The 17280-nt window shown below is 45.5% G+C and overlaps 1 protein-coding gene across 1 annotated transcript in view; it reads left to right on the top strand.

Moving 5' to 3' along the window:
- Window positions 1-17280, top strand: part of IPO7 (importin 7) — a 2167557-nt gene that overhangs the window by 1719290 nt on the left and 430987 nt on the right. The window lies entirely within an intron of this gene.

Here is a 17280-nt window from a genome sequence, read left to right as displayed (position 1 = left end):
TTATATTCCCAACAGAGCCCTTAGATCTGAGTATCAGAACTTAATTTCTATCCACAAACCTAAACATCTTGCCGGCCAGCTGCTCCTCTCCTACGCCCTTGACAAAAAATGGAACTCCCTCCCTTCCCCACTAAGAACCACCCCAAACACTGAAAATTTCAAGGTCCTACTTTTCAAACATCTGTCTACTAAACGGAAATGCCCCTGCCTCCTTCCTACTTAATCTGGGATCACTTAAAGTATGAGTCTCCTCATTCTGATACATTTACCTTTTCCTCCTCCTATAGACCTATTCCTACAACTATATCTATCTCTCCTTGCAATCTCCTGCAGCTTTATCCCTCTACTTAACTTCTACCCCTAGAGCTAGATTTGCTCACCAAAACTGGTAAATACTACCTAATCCTACTCATACAGCTATACTTGCTCAACAAAGCTTGTAAATACTAGACAATCCTTCTACTCCCAGAACTGTACCTGCTCAACAAAACATGTAAATATTGTAAATATTGAGCACTAATTTCTGTCTCTAATACTTTCTCTCAAAGCACCACCACTATTTTTCCTTCCTTGAATCTCTTTACTACAGGCAATTTCTATACAACCTTAACTCTCAGTTTAGGAATCTCTACGAATTACTGTGCAAATGTAATAAGCATAACTTAAAGTAAAAAAAAAATTAATCAATTTCAGTACTAATTGTACTCTACTGTCCTGTATTCCTTGAAATCATATTCTGTAAACTGTTTAATGCTTTTTAAATTCTTGATTGTGTTGAAATCCTGTATGTAATATTTTTTTATGCATTTTTGGAGCTTTTCTCCCCAGGCCTCTACTGAAAATGGGCCATGTTGACCCAGTGGACTTCTCTGGTAATCAAACTGGAATAAATAAGTTGATCCAGGGCATTGGAGTTTATGAATTCCAGGAAGCGTTGCGCTAAGGAGTTGGTACACGAGTAGTTTTCCCAGTTAATGGTGGGGTAGTTGGTCGCCCATTATTAGGGTGTTTGGTTGAACCCTAATATTTTCTAGTACATCAAGAAAAGGAGTGGGAATCCTGGAGCATGGTGGGGGATCTGTAACAAGCTACAGTTTGGATTGCAGTTTTGCCCAGTTAGTTGCACTTGAACAACCTCGGATGCATTATGCTGAGCAACTAGCCTGAGGTGTGGATATCCTTAATGAATATGGACACACCTCTGCCTTTGGTGTTTCGGTCCAGGTTACATGGCTGAAGTGTGGTATGAGTTAAAGCCTGGTTAGTGCAGGGGTGCTCTCTGGAGCCTTGAACCAGGTCTCAAGTCACTGCACAGATACCGATGTTCTCCATTTTAAGAAGTGCCTCGACTGAGTGCATTTTGAGATTTAGACTTCTAGCAGTGAGTAGCATTACCCTCAGTTTTTGCTTGCCTGTTCCTGTTAAGGTCATGAATTTGTCATTTGAACCTTGCCTAAAAAAGGCACTATAGGGGCAGCAAGAGCCTTAGCCAGTATCCGGAATCCCAGGGGCGACAGGTGCAGGCCATCTGTGGCAAAACATCGTGGTCTGTCAACCATGTCATCCCAAGCACAGATACTGAATCCCCTTAGAATGACACCAGAAGCTTAGTCAATAGTTGAAGTCAATCATTTTGTCCTTGTACTGCGGTATCATTCTGGGCGATGGCAGAATGCTACTCGGGGCTAGGGTCATACCTGCCTGGGCTACAAGATTGGAAAGCTCTTCCATGTCTCTCCATGTAGTCCAGGGAGGTACGTCTCAGGTCATTCACACCAACATGGACAATGACAGAGTCATATTTGTGCTTGTTGTGGAGTGACCTGAGTGCGTGGGTTGTGGCGGATCCTGGCACCTGACAGGCAGCTGACCGTAATCTTCTTGTTTAGCCTGGTGAGTGGAACATCAGTGTGCCTGACTATAGAGTCACCTATGACTAGTGTGTTGGATACGTTGATGTTAGTGTTTCACTGTTGCAGTCATTGCAATTGGGTTATCCTGCTGGCAGGCTACCCGCAGTCGGCCTGAATTCCAAAGTCTAGGTCCAGCGTCTGTTGCTGTCGCCTCCTCCCTGACATCCATGCGCCAGGGGTATAAAAGATGCAGCCAACGCTATTTTCTTCAGTCTTTCTTGATGCGCAGTGCCCGAAGCAAAAGCAGTTCGCAAGTGTCGGTCGGCCGACTCCTGAGATTTTCAAATTCGAATTTCAGATCCAAAGTCTTCATTAAAGCGAAGTACCCCGTTGGGGAAACGTTTTTCTTGCTCCAGACTGATGTCAGAAAAAGTTAATAATTGTATTTCTTGGTAGGAAGCAAATACCTCATAAGGATTTTCATTCTTAGTGTATTCCTTGCCTAGGCCCTGACCACGACGTTGCTAGTTGTCTGTTTTGTGCTACATTTAACCAACGCACTATTAAGCGTCTGTACGATTTTACATTTCATTACTTTGGCAGAAGATTCAATTATATAATGCCATCGGAACAGCCGACCACCGGAGTTTATAAAAAGCGCAAAGAAAAAGAAAAGGACAGGCATCAGAGGTCCAAAACAGACTTCGAGGCTTCCGTTAGGCCTTTCACCGGTTCTCAGTGATGCGCTTTCGCAGCCCCTGACGCCTGCTACCTCAGAGCCACAGGCCACTTCCGACTCCCACGTGGAGCCAACTAGGCCGCTGGAAACTCAAGGTATTGGACACTCGGAAACTGTTCCCTCAGATGGGTCCGGAGCCGCTGAGCAGGCATCGGTTTCTGAGGGTGTTTTCAGGCCTACACAGTTATATGTGCAGCTAACTTCAGCTTCAAAGGCTAAGACTAAAGTAGCTCTAAAGACAAAGAAACAAGTACAGCATTCTCCTGGACAGGCCTCCATGCCTAAAAAAACAGATGCTTAAAATGGCCGAAGACCTAATTACTTTGATCAGGGGTTCCCATCCCCCTGATAAGAGGACTAGGCAAGAGATAGAATATGAATCTTCAGATCAGGTTTCCATTTCCTCTGATTCCTCTTCTGAACAGGAATATTCCCTTCCTCCCTATGAGGATTCTGATGCTGAAGAATCTATCCCTTCAGCCTCTCCTCCTGAGGATTATTCTTTTGGGGAGACCCTGCATACTATGAGGGAGCATTTCCATTGGGAGAGCCAAGATTACTCCGAATCCAAGAAAAGGCTCAGAGACTTCCTTTTATTATCTCAGCACAGGCCCCTTGCTATTCCTCCTGTTTTAGACATTGTAGATGTATTTTCAGAGTCCGGTCTGTCTCCTGACTCTCTACCACCAGCTCCTGTTAAGCCAGACAGATACTACAGGGTTCCTGATTCACATAAATTTCTTTACAAAAATCCTGCTGCTGACCCAGAAACTATTTCTCAGGGTCCCAAGGGGGGGGGGGGGGGGGGGTCAAGGCTTCCACTGCAAAAAACCCTATCCCCTCTGATAGGGATTCAAGGGCCCTGAACAGATGGGGGGAAAAGATTTATCCTTCTGCTACCTCGGCTGTAAGAGCTTTAAATTGTCAGTTTCATATGCTTAAATATCAGCAATATCTTATGTCACTGCTTAAATAGAAAATGTTGACAAATTCAGAATGTGCAGAAAACAAAGTAATGCAGGATTTATTGCATGCAGCTGAACAAGTGGCAAAGCATACTTTGCAATGTGGTTTTGATTCTCTAGAGGCCTCCTGCAGGGCCGCAGTTACAGGTTCTGTCATTAGGAGGCATGCTTGGTTAAAAGAACAGAATCTGCCCGATCATGTTAAAGCAAAACTATTAGATGCTCCATTACAACATGATACCTTGTTTGGTGTTAAAGCAGAAGAGGTGTTGAAGAAAATGGAGGACAAAGCAAAATCTATGCAAACAGTGATGTATTTCTTAACAGGTACAGCCTCCCAGATTTAGCAGGAACTGGCCTACAAAATAATTGGTCCTTTCCAGTATCAGACAGGCCACAAAGAGGCAGATACAGACGCCCCAGAGGCAGATCACAGCCCCAAGGCTCATACAGGCCTAAACAATGGGGTGCTTCTACCTCCAAAAGCGGAGAGGAAAAATCACAGCCATACAGGAAACCGTCTCAATGACTTCCCCTGCCAGCACCAAGCACTTATCTTCTGGCAGCTCCTTTGGGGGGGAAACAAGCACTTTTTTCACAAAATTGGCACATGATCACCCAGGACAAATGGGTCTTAAATATCGTATCTCAAGGCTACAGGTTCCACTTTCACACCCTGCCAAGGCCAAACGGTATGCCAGACCTGCCACGCAATCAATGGGCAGAGGCACAAAAACAAGTTTCATCCCTCATCGACATGAGAGCCATTCAGCAAGTACCACAGCAAGAGCAGGGACAAGGATTTTACTCAAGGCTATTCTTGGTACCCAGAAAAGACAAAGCCTGGAGACCAGTACTGGACCTGTCTTTCCTAAACACATTCCTGGATATTCCAAAATTCAAAATGTTAACTCTGCAGCAGCTTCTGCACATGCTGGGCAAGAAGGCTTATCTTGTGACTTTAGACCTAAAAGAGGCATACCTGCATGTCCCAATCAGACAATCATGCAGAAGATACCTCGGATTTATAGCTGGCTCACTGCACTACCAATTCTCTGCACTGCCCTTTGGCTTATCTACTGCGCCCAGGGTCTTCACTAAATGTCTGGCACCAGTAATTGCATTTTGCAGACAGAGGACTACAAATATATCCTTACTTGGACGACTGCCTTATTCAAGCAGAGAACAAGGACATCCTACTACAGCATCTAGCGTTTTGTAAAAAGATTACTAACCGGTCTAGGGTACACAGTAAACGAAAAGAAATCAAAGCTCGTACCCTCTCAAGAGATAATATTCCTGGATGCAAGCTTAAATACTGCTGTCCAGATGGCTTATCTCACGCCAGACAAACCCAGACAACTGACTACTTATTTCAGAATGTTGGCAACAAACACCCAGTTATCTGCAAGAAAAATTTTGCAGGCTTTGGGCTTCATGGCATCCTGCATACTGCTAATTCCATATGCAAGACTGCATATGAGGAAACTTCAATGGTATCTAAAAAGTGTTTGGACTCAAAATTGCCACCGCCTGGAAACAATAATTAGCCTCATTCCCTGCCTGCAGCAGGAGTTTCGATGGTGGGCAAAAGCCTGTCACCTCAACACGGGACAGCCATTCACCTTACCCACAGCCAGGCAGACATTGACAACAGATGCATCAGATTATGCCTGAGGGGCCCATATGGCAGGAAGATATATTCAGGGCACATGGTCCGCAAGTCAAATGCATCTACATATCAATCAAAAAGAGATGCTAGCTGTTCAGAATGCCCTGACAGCCTTCAAGGATCAACTTCATCCAGGACAACTACTGATAAAGATGGACAGTACTACAGTCATGTGGTACATAAGCAGGGGGGCACGCATTCCTTTCCCCTCTGCAGACTAGCCATGAACTTGTGGGACACAGCACTGACTTACCAAGTACATCTGCAAGCACAATTCCTGTCAGGAAGGATAAATACTCTGGCAGACGAACTAAGCAGAAACTTAATGGATCCCCACCAGTGGAAATTGGATCCACAAGTCTTCAGCATGATAACAAGGAACTGGGGATGCCCGGACATAGACCTATTTGCCTCCCCTCACAACTGCCAACTACAGAGATTCTGCGCAAGGACTTATCACAAGCAAGCATGGAAAGTGGATGCACTATCTTTCAGCTGGAAAAACCTAACAGTATATGCCTTTCCTCCTCTGCCTCTCCTCCCCAAGGTACTCCTCAAGGTCAGACAAGAGAAGCCAAAAATGATACTGATTGCCCCAGACTGGCCCCGCCAGCACTTGTACCCAATCCTAAAGAGCTAGTCTCAATGCCCAGCTTGGACATTACCTCAAATTCCTCACTTATCGACCCAATAAGACAGTCAGATACTGCACAGCCAACTCGGGACCTTAAAACTGGCAGCATGGCAGATAATATAGCCATTCAAGACACACCTCTCTCTAAAGCAGTGATGGATGTTATTTTGGAGGCCAAGAGGCCTAGCACCAGAAAATCTTAAGCAGAAAAATGGAAGAGATTCTGTGCTTGGAACCGGGCACAAGGTATTGACACGATTGTTCCAAATATTCCTCAGATTTTGCACTACTTTACTGAGATGCTGGATAAAGGCCTTTCCTTTTCATCAATTAAAATTCATGCCTCTGCCATTTCAGCTCATTACAATACAGCACCACCTATATTTTCTCATCCATTACTAAGGCAGTACCTCAGAGGGGCCAAAAAGATAAGACCTCCAAGGAGAGCGCGCCAGTACCTGCTTGTGACCTCAACTATGTCTTGGAAAAACTCACACTGCCTCCGTTTGAGCCAGCCTCTGCAGCTGATATAACATTCTTATCCTGGAAAACAGCTCTTCTCCTAGCAATAACCTCCGCTAGACGAGTCTCAGAGTTACAGGCACTCATGGCTGTGGAACCTTTTTATCATTTTCCATCCTGACAGGGTTTCTCTAAGGACAAACCCTACATTTATGCCTAAGGTAGTGTCCACTGTGGCCCTTAACCAAACAATTAATTTGCCCACCTTTTACCCAAACCCGCAGAATAAAGGTGAGAGACTTCAGCATTCTTTGGACATTCGCAGGCAGCTACGCTTCTACTTGGACAGAACCAAAGTTTTCAGAAGGACTGAACAACTTCTAGTGGCATATGCTGCAGGATCACAAGGAAAGCCTATCTTGAAACAGACTATTTCAAAGTGGATAGGCCACTGCATTCGTTTCTGCTATTCACAGCATGGCAAATCAGTGCCTAAGGGCATTAGGCCACATTCAACCAGAGCAGCAGCCACTTCAGCAGCCTTCCTCAGAGGATTACCAACCAAAGACATCTTAGAGGCTGCAACTTGAAGTTCAGTGCATACTTTTACAAAGCACTATCACTTACCTCTCTACTCAAAATCCAGGGCAGGCTTTGCCACTGCAGTTTTGCAGGACCTGATAGCCTCTCCTTATCATATTTAGCACCAGCCTCCCAACCTTAGCTTTGGGATTCAACCCAATTGTAATGACTGCAACAGTGAAACACGATGAACATAGTACAGTTGTGTACCTACCATAAATGTAGATGTTAGAGTGTATTCACTGTTGCAGTCCAGGTTACCCTCCCACTATCCCCCTTTTCCTTGCTGGGACTTATCTGTACTTCTTTATTCTATACAACCTATGTGGTGTATTTGCTTGTAGATGAAGGAAAAGTTGTTTTTTGTGTATGCATGCTTATTGACATAATTTAGCCTACCTTTTTAGGGGCACCTGACATTTGGGGCAAGAAAAACTGAAGAAAATGGCATCTGCTGCATCTTTTATACCCCTGGCGCACTGACGTCCGGGAGGCGGCGACAGCAACCGACGCCGGACATAGACTTTGGAATTCAGGCCGACTGCGGGTAGCCTGCCAGCAGGGTAACCCAATTGCAATGACTGCAACAGTGAATACACTCGAACATCTACATTTATGGTAGTTACACAACTGTAGTTTTTTTGCCTTATTGGCTGTGGTTGAGTGGCACACTGAGTCTGTGGGCTGTCATTTGGGTTGTGTTGGGGGATGGAGGTTGCTTGCGTTTCTGCTTTGGAGGTCTCTCTTGCTTAGATTATTATTGAGAGCTTCCGCAAATGTTTTTGTTACTATGTGTGGATTTCGGTGGTGTAGATTTAGTGAGACTATGTGATGAGTGTGGTGCAAATGTTTACCTTCTCATGACTGTCAAGTTCAGTCTTGGTTGGAGAGAGCTTTACCTCCAGTTTGGCTAGATAAGTGCATCTCTCACAGGTTGTAGTGTTGGGTGGTAGGAGGAGAGGGTTGTCTACATTGCCTCAAGATGCCCAGATTCATCAGATAGGAGAGAACACTGGGAGCTGACCCTTGGACATGCCCGAATAATGAACTGTTTCCTCTAGTAAGTGAGGAAAGTGAGCACACGACCTATTTTTCTCTAAGCAAGTGAGAAAACTAAGTACAAAAACTGTTTTCCTCTAGGTAATGAGGAAGGTTGAGTACTTTAGTAATTAGTTTATTTAGTGCTTACAAGTTCTGAAGAAGTGCTGAGCACGAATAAACAAATTTAAGTGCTAAAACTAAGAATCTGTATCTGCACAAGACGAGTTACAGGACTGAAACAAGTGCAAATGCAGGCTTTCAAATCAGAAAGTTGAGAGAGATGGAAGAGATTGCCCAGATGGCCAATGACTACAATTCTGGGCCAGAACCACTCCTTATGTGGTAGACAGGTTACTTAGTGCTTTCCACTCCCATTGATAAGCTAGAAGGCTTCCCCCCAACACAGAAAGGCTTGGAGGGCTCAGAAGCTTACATACAGTCCTGGATTCCTGGTTATTCCTTTTGCTAGGGAAATGAGGGCCCTGGAGACCCATTTTAGACCTCTCTACTGAACACCTACCTGAAGGTACCCTCTTTCAGGATGCTCACTTTACAAACCTAGTTTCCCCTGATCTTACCTCAGGCCTTTATGGCCTCAGTAGACATAAAGGATGCCTGTCTTCATATTCCTTTTCACCCCAGCTACAGGAAATATCCATGATTCTCTCTAGCCTCTGGGCACCTGCAGTTTTCTGATTTGCCCTTTGGATTTTCTGCTGCCCCAAGGGTTTTTATAAAGTGCCTAGCATAAATGGTGACACTGCAGGGCATCCAAATCTTCCCATATTTGGAAGATCTTTTCCAAGTAGACAGTCCAAAGGTGCTGTAGCAGGGCTTCAACCATGCCATCTGCATCTCTTTCCCTGGGATTCACTGTAAATTACCAAAAATCCGCTGTCACCCCAACACAGGACCTGATGTACCTGGGATGTAGGAATCAAATAGACCTCATGAAGGCTTCCCTCCCCACCCAGAAGCTCACTGCCTACTTTCTAAGTCTTATTCCTCTGTCCCACATTTCAGCCAGGACCTTCCTCAGGACCCTGGGCTGTATGGCCACCTCCATCCCGATGCTTCTCTGGCAAAAATGCACATGAAGAAATGGCAGTGGTACCCAAAATTGGTGTGGACTCGGCACGCACACCTGCTGGAGTTCCAAATTTCTCCTCTTCCTGCCTGAAGACAGTAATAGTGGATTCAGCACACTACCAATCCAGGCCTCCCACTCCATCCTCTTCCTCCAGTACAGAAAATGTACACAGACACTTCAGACAGGCTGGGCAGCAGCCTTTGGTGCTACAAAAGCACAAGGCGCCTGGTCACTCTGTCAAAGAAATGATCACATCAACATAAAAGAAATGAGAGCACTACTCTTTGCACTATAGGCTTTTCAATCTCTCCTTTCCACAGGTTCCTTAAAAGTTCTAACAGACAACATGACTGTGCTCTGGTATGTAAACAAATGGGGGGGGGGGGGTGACAAGGTCTTGCATGCTCTGCATATTGACTCTATAGGTATGAGAGCTGGCGGTCAAATTGCAGACATCCTGTCAGGCAGTATACATTCCCTCCAACATGAATGTTCTGGCAGGTGCATTAAGCAGGTCTAAGACATAACCCCATGAATGGATGTTCCACAGGGACGTGTTTTTGGACATTGTCCACCAATGAGGTATTCCACGAGTGGATCTCTGTGCTTCCTTCTTGAACAGACAGCTTCCTCAGTGTTGTGCCAGAGACCCACACCCTCTGATCTGAAGGTGAACACCCTCAGCTTTTCATGGAGAGGGATTATGTTCTTCGTGTTTCACTGTTGCAGTCATTACATTTGGGTAATCTGCTTGCAGGTTGCACTCATTTGGTCTCATTAACAAAGTCTTGGGTCCTGCGTCAGTTGCTTTCCCTTCTTCCATGTCGTCAGGGGTATAAAACATGCAGCCGACGCCATTACATCAGTCTTTCTTGCCGTGCGGTGCCTGATGCAGAAGCAGTTCTCAAGTGCCGGTCAGCCGACTCCTGAAATTTGTTTGAGGTTCAGAACCGAAGTCTTCAACTTAAAGCTAAGTACCCCGTTGGGGAAACTTTTTCTTGCTCCTTACAAATGTCGGTAAAAGTTAATAATTGCATTACTTGTGGAAACAAATACCTCATAAAGATTTTCATTCGTACTGTATTCCTTGCCTAGGCCCTGACCACAACGTACCTTGCTGTCGGTTTTGTGCTTTATTTAATCAGCGTACTATCCGTGTCTATATTTTTGCCTCTAAATTTTTCGGTTTAATTATCTAGAAATGTCGTCTGTTAGCCATCCGACTAGCGGGATTCCGAAAAAACGCAAAGATAAAGACACAGGCCGCCGGGGTCCAAAACTGCCGACGATGCTTCTCCTAAGCCAGTCGCCAGTTTGCCGGTACTCAGTGAGGTGCTTTCACAGCCCCAGATACCCACTACTTCTGATTCGCAGGCCTCTACTGAGACCCATTCGGAGTCCGGTATGCCACCAGATGCTTCAACTATGGAACCCGCGGATGTCTCTACCTTGGATGGGTCCGGAGCCACTGTGCAGGCACCGGCTTCTGAGGATGTATTCAGGCCTATGGACTTGGATGTTAAATCGACTCCTCCTTCATTACTAAGGCATAAATCTCGATCCATGTCTAAAAAACCGATGCCCAGGCCACATGCTCAGGCCCCTATGCCTAAAAACAAATGATAAAAATGGCTGAAGATCTAATAACTCTAATCATGGGTAGTCAACCCCCCTCCCCCCGAGGCCTAGGGCTGAGCTTGATTATGAATCTTCTGATCAGGATTCTGTTTCTTCTGACTCTTCTGGTGACCTGGATTTGTCCTTGCCTACTATGTGGATTCTGATGCAGAGGATTCTATTCCCTCTGCTTCCCCTCATGAGGATTTTTCTTTTGAGGAAACCTTACATACTTTAAGGGAGCATTTTCACTGGGAAAGCCAGGAATTTTATGATTCAAAAGAGGCTTAGGGATTTCCTTCTACCTCAGCATAGGCCTTTGGCTATACCTGCTGTACTAGACATTGTTGATGTTTTCTCAGAGTCCAGTTTGGCCCCTGATTCCCTGCCTCCTGCTCCTAGTAAACCTGACAGATACTACAGGGTTCCTGAGTCCCACAAGTTCCTTTTCAAAAATCCTGTTGTAGATCCAGAGACCATTTCTCAGGGGCCCAAGGACATTAAGGCTTCTACTGCTAAAAATCCTACCCCTTCTGATAGAGACTCCAAGGTGCTGGTCAGATGGGTTAAAAAGGTTTAAAATTCAGCAACCTTGGCAATCAGAGCTTTAAACTACCAATTTCATATGTTAAAATATCAGCAACATGTCATTGGACTGCTTAAACAGAAAATGATGATTCCTGACTGTGTGGAAAATAAAGATTTGCAGGACTTGACATTCTGCTGAACAAGTTGGAAAACATACTTTGCAATGTGGTTTTGATTCTTTAGAGGCCTCTTGCAGGGCTGCTGTTACTGGGTCTATGCTTAGAAGGCATGCTTGGCTTAAGGAGCAATCTTTGCCTGATCATGTTAAAGCTAAATTGTTCGATCCTTTAAATCAGCACTGCCTGTTTGGCAAGAAGGCTGAAGTTCTTAAAAAGATGGACGATGAAGCTAAATCTATGCAAACTGTTAAAGATTTTTCACAGGTGCAAACTCCTAGATTTAGTAGGAACAGGCCTACTAAGAATTGGTCCTTTCCAGCCCCTTCCAGGCCTTCTCAAGCCAAACCTAGACACAGCATAAACCCCAGTTTTCAGTCCTAGAGGACTCTCAGAACTAAGCAGTGGGGGGCCTCCACTTCCAAATCTGGAAATAACAAGACACCCCCTTATGGTAAACAGTCTCAATGACTTCCTTTTAAAATTTCCAAGCACTTATCTTCTGACAGCCCCTTTGGGGGGAAGATTGCTCTTCATGCAAAAAACTGGGAACTCATAACCCATGACAAATGAGTTTTAAATAGTGTTCCAGGGATACAGATTTCATTTCCACACGTTGCCAACACCAGATGGGTGGCCGGACCTGCCCCCAAATCAGTGGGCAAAGGCTCAAAACCAAGTACCTTCTCTCTCATGCATGGGGGCTATTCAGCTGGTACCAGAAGAGGAAAAGGGACAAGGTTTCTAGTCCAGACTTTTCCTGGTACCCAGAAAAGACAAATCATGGTGTCCAATCCTGGACCTGTCTACTCTAAACACTTTTCTGGAGATTCCAAAATTCAAGATGCTGACTCTTCACCAATTACTTCCTATCCTAGGCAAACACGCCTGGTTGGCAACACTAGATTTAAAAGAAGCATACCTGCACATCCCAATCAGGGAATCTTGCAGAAGATACCTGCGCTTCAAAGCACGCTACACGCATTATCAGTTCTCGGCACTGCCCTTTGGCTTGTCTACTGCGCCCAGGGTATTCACAAAGTGCTTGGCTCCAGTTATTGCATTTTGCAGGCAAAGAAGTGTTCAAATATACCCATACCTGGACGATTGTCTAATTCAGGCAGAAAGCTAGGGCATACTTTTGAACTATCTGGCGTTTGTAAAAAGGGTTCTAACTTGTCTGGGGTAGACCATAAACTAAAAGAAATCACAACTGGTACCCTGTCAACTAATTACATTCCTGCAAGCAAGCTTGAATACAACTTCCCAGATGGCTTACCTCACACCGGAAAAGCAAATGCATTTAATAACCTATTTCATACAAGTGGCCACAAAATCCCTGCTATCTGCAAGACAAATACTGCAAGCCTTGGGGTTCATGGCCTTCTGCATTCTTCTAATTCTATATTCAAGACTGCATATGAGGAAACTACAGTGGTATCTAAAAAGCCTATGGAGTCGTCATTCTCACAGCCTAGAAACAAGGACTCCTATCATACCTTGCCCACGCCTAGAGTTCCTCTGGTGAGCAGAGGCCTGCCACTGAAACAAGGGACTACCATTCACACTACACCCTGCCACCCAAACCCTAACAGATGCATCAGACTATGCATGGGGGGGGCTCACCTGGCAGGGGAAGTGCATTCAGGGCAAATGGATCTAAAGTCAAATGCACCTACATATAAATCAAAAAGAAATGTTAGCTGTACAGAATGCTCTGAGCCTTCAAGGACTACTTTCTTCCAGGGCAACTAATGGTAAAGACGGACAACACCATAGTTATGTGGTACATAAACAAGCCGGGGGGGTACACATTCCTACTCCCTCTGCAGACTAGCCATGGCATTGTGGAACACAGCCTTGAGCTACCAAGTGCACCTACAAGCTCAATTCCTGCCAGGAAAATTAAATACACTGGCAGACGGACTAAGCAGAAACCTCATGGACCCACACGAGTGGAAACTGGAACCAAGGATTTTCAACATGTTGACAAGCGAATGGGGGAAACCAGATATAGACCTATTTGCCTCCCCCCAGAACTACTAATTTGACAAGTTTTGCACAAGGACTCCCCACAAACAATCCTGGAAAGTGGATGCTCTGTCCTTCAGCTGGAAAAAACTATCAGTCTACACCTTCCCCCCCGTTGCCTCTGCTCTCCAAAGTTCTACTAAAAGTCAAACAGGACAAACCAAGCATGATTTTGATTGCTCCAAACTGGCAGCGCCAGCACTGGTACCCCTTCCTGCGCAGTGTGTCGCAGTTATCTCCATGACACCTGCCTCAGACCTCTTCCCTGCTGTGTCAGCAGGAGAGCCAGATTCTGCACCCTTAGCTTCCAACATTGAACCTTGCAGCCTGGCTAATTACTTACTCACCCTTATCCCTCAGCAAACCTGTGATGGATGTCATCTTAGAGGCAAGGAGGCCTAGTACCAGAAAATCTTATGCTGAAAAAGGGAAAAGATTCTGTGCCTGGAACCAATCTCAAGGGATGAACACAGCAGCGCCCAATTTACCTCAGATTATGCAATACTTAACTGGGATGCTTCACAATGGCCTGTCTTTTTCTCCATTAAAATCCACGCCTCAGCCATTTCAGCTCATAACACAAAACCTTCCCTCTTCTCTCATCCTCTGCTCAAACAGTACCTCAGAGGGGCTAAAAATTTGAGACCGCTCAGGAGAGCTCCAACCCCAGCCCTGGCACCTTAACGTTGTATTGGAGAAACTCCCTCTACCTCCTTTCGAGCCAGCTGCTACTGCAGACTTAAACTTTCTTTCTTGGAAAACCGCTTTCCTTTTTGCAATCACTTCAGCTAGAAGGATATCTGAATTACAGGCCCTTATAGCAGTGGAGCCTTTCGTCATCTTTCATGTAGACAGGGTGTCACTCAGGACCAATCCATCCTTCATGCCCAAGGTGGTATCCAGTGTGGCTCTTAATCAGTCCATTCATTTGCCACCCTTCTTTCCCAATCCACAGAACAAAGGGTAACTGATTCTACATTCCTTGGATGTGCACAGACAACTTAGATTCTAATTGGACAAGACTAAACCTCGAAGAAAATCTGAACTGCTGGTAGCTTTTGCTGCAGGGGCAGGAGGGGGGAAGGCTATTTCAAAACGGACCATTTCTAAATGGATAAGCCATTGCATTAATTTCTGCTATAAGCACCATGGAAAACCTAACCCCCAGGGGATCAGATCTCTCTCCACCAGGGCTTGCATCTACTTCTGCAGCCTTTCTCAGAGGTGATGTTCATCGTGCATACAGCTGCAGTAATCACAGATGGGTTCTCTGCCATCAGGCGGGTCCTCGGTCGGCCGAATTCCAAAGTCTAGGTCCGGCGTCGGTTGTCGCTTTCTTTCCTGACGTCAGTGAGGCAGGAGTATATAAGACACAGCTAACGCCATTTTCTCCAGTCGTTTTTGCCGCGCGGTGCCCGAAGCAGAAGCAGTTCGCAAGTGCCGGTCGGCCAGCTCCTGAATTTACGTAAAATTGGAAACCGAAGTCTTCATTAAAGCTAAGTACCCCGTTGGGGAAACTTTTCTTGCCTCAGACCGATGTCAGAAAAAGTTAACAAATGTATTTCTTGTGGGAAGCAAATACCGCATAAGGATTTCCATTCCCTCTGCATACCTCGTTTAGGCCCAGACCACGACGTCTCGGGCTGTCGCTTTTGCGCTACTTTCAATAAACGCACTATTAAGCGTCGGGCGGAGTTCGCCCAACACTTTTTTGGTACAGCCTTTGATTATAAAATGTCGTCGGAGACTCTGGCTACCGTTTTGTCCAAAAAACGTAAGGACAAGGACCGACACGCGAGGTCCGCGGTCCCCACCGACACTACGCCAAAACCGGCTACACGTGGTCCGGTTCTCAGCGAGACGCCTATGCAGTCCCTGACTACCGACACTTTTTTGGCGGTGTCTGTTGTAACCGAGACCGCAGTTACCTCGGCCCAGACCCAGACTACAACCACTGAAGCCACTGTGAGCATTGAGCCTCCTAATGTGGACAGGTCCACTTCCACCCATGGTGTCTTTAGACCTTCATCTTCCTTTTCCATTAAGGCCTTTACTAAGTCCAAATCAGCCAGGCATCCCAAGAGGCCTGTTGCACAGGGCCCATCTCCAGGCCCCATGCCTAAAAAGCAGATGCTTAAAATGGCTGAGGATTTAATTACTCTTATCAGGGGTTCCCAACCCCCTCCAGACAAGAGACCCAGAGTGGAGGAAGATTCTCCCTCTTCTGATCAGGGCTACATTTTTTCAGAACATTCTGATGTAGAGGAACACTCTTACTCCCCTTTTGAAGATTCTGATGCAGAACAGTCCATTCCTTCTGTATCTCCTCCTGAGGATTTTTCTTTTGGGGAAACCTTGCACACCTTGAGGGAACACTTCCATTGGGAAGGCCAAGACTTTTCTGATTCCAAGAAAAGACTTAGGGAATTTCTTTTGTTACCTCAACACAGACATCTGGCGATACCTCCTGTCTTGGACATACTTGATGTTTATTCGGAGGCTTGCCTTAATCCGGATTCCCTGCCTCCTGCCCCAGTCAAGCCTGATAGGTACTACAGAGTTCCTAACTCTCACCAATTTCTTTACAAAAGCCATAATGCTGACCCTGAAACCATTTCTCAAGGCCCCAAGGGAATGAAGGCCTCTACTGCTAAGAATCCACTACCTTCCGAAAGAGAGTCAAGATCCTTAGAAAGGTGGGGGAAAAGGTATATACCTCGGCCACCCTAGCCATGAGGGCCTTAAATTGTCAGTTTCATATGCTTAAATATCAGCAGTTTATGTTATCACAATTAAGAAATAAAATGTCTCAACCTGAACAACCAGACTTGGAGTTGCAGGATATGATGCATAGTGCAGAACAAGTGGGTAAACACACCTTACAATGTGGCTATGATGCCCTAGAGGCCTCAAGTAGAGCTGCTGTTACAGGATCAGTCATTCGTAGACATGCCTGGCTTAGGGAACAAATCTTGCCTGATCATGTGCAAGCTAAACTATTAGATGCTCCTTTACAAAAGGATGTGTTATTTGGTACTAATGCTGAGGAGATACTACGGAAAATGGAAGAAAAAGCCAAATCTATGCAAACTGTCAAAGCTTTTCTACAGGTTCAACCACCACGTTTTAGCAGAAATTGGCCTTCTAAAAACTGGTCCTTTCCAGCCACGGACAAGCCCCAAAGAGGTAGATACAGGCGCACAAGGGGCAGAGGGCAATCACAAGGATCATATAGAGGCAGGCAATGGCAAACTCCAGCACCAAGAGGTGGCGAAGACAGTGCACAACAATGCAGGAAACAAACTCAATGACTTCCTGTTTTCCATGCCAAGCAAGTCTCAGCTGGCAGCACCCTTGGGAGGAAAACTGGCATTATTTACAAGAAATTGGCATATTGTCACAACAGACAAAGTGGATCCTGGACGTTATAAACAGAGGCTACAGATTTCATTTTCACACTCTTCCAAAAATGAGAGGCATGCCAAACCTGCCACACAATCAAAGGGCAGAGGCACAACTACAAATTTCAAAGCTCATAGACATGAAAGCTATTCAAGAGGTACCTATTCACGAGCAAGGTCAAGGTTTTTACTCCAGGCTATTTCTGGTACCAAGGAAAGGATCCGACTGGAGACCCATTTTGGACTTATCCATCCTAAACACATTCTTACTCGTACCAAAATTCAAGATGCTCACATTACAGCAGCTTCTTCCCATGCTGGGCAAGGAGTTTTGGCTGGTAACAATGGACTTCAAGGAGGCATACCTGCATGTCCCAATCAGACAAAGCTGCAGAAGATACCTCAGATTTCTTGCAGGTTCGATACACTATCAATTCTCTGCATTGCCCATTGGCTTATCTACTGCGCCCAGAGTATTCACGAAATGCC

Source organism: Protopterus annectens, chromosome 17.part0 (assembly GCF_019279795.1).
Source record: "Protopterus annectens isolate FY-2018-M chromosome 17.part0, PAN1.0, whole genome shotgun sequence".
Lineage (NCBI taxonomy): Eukaryota > Metazoa > Chordata > Ceratodontiformes > Protopteridae > Protopterus > Protopterus annectens.
This window is presented reverse-complemented; position numbering and strand designations above follow the sequence as displayed.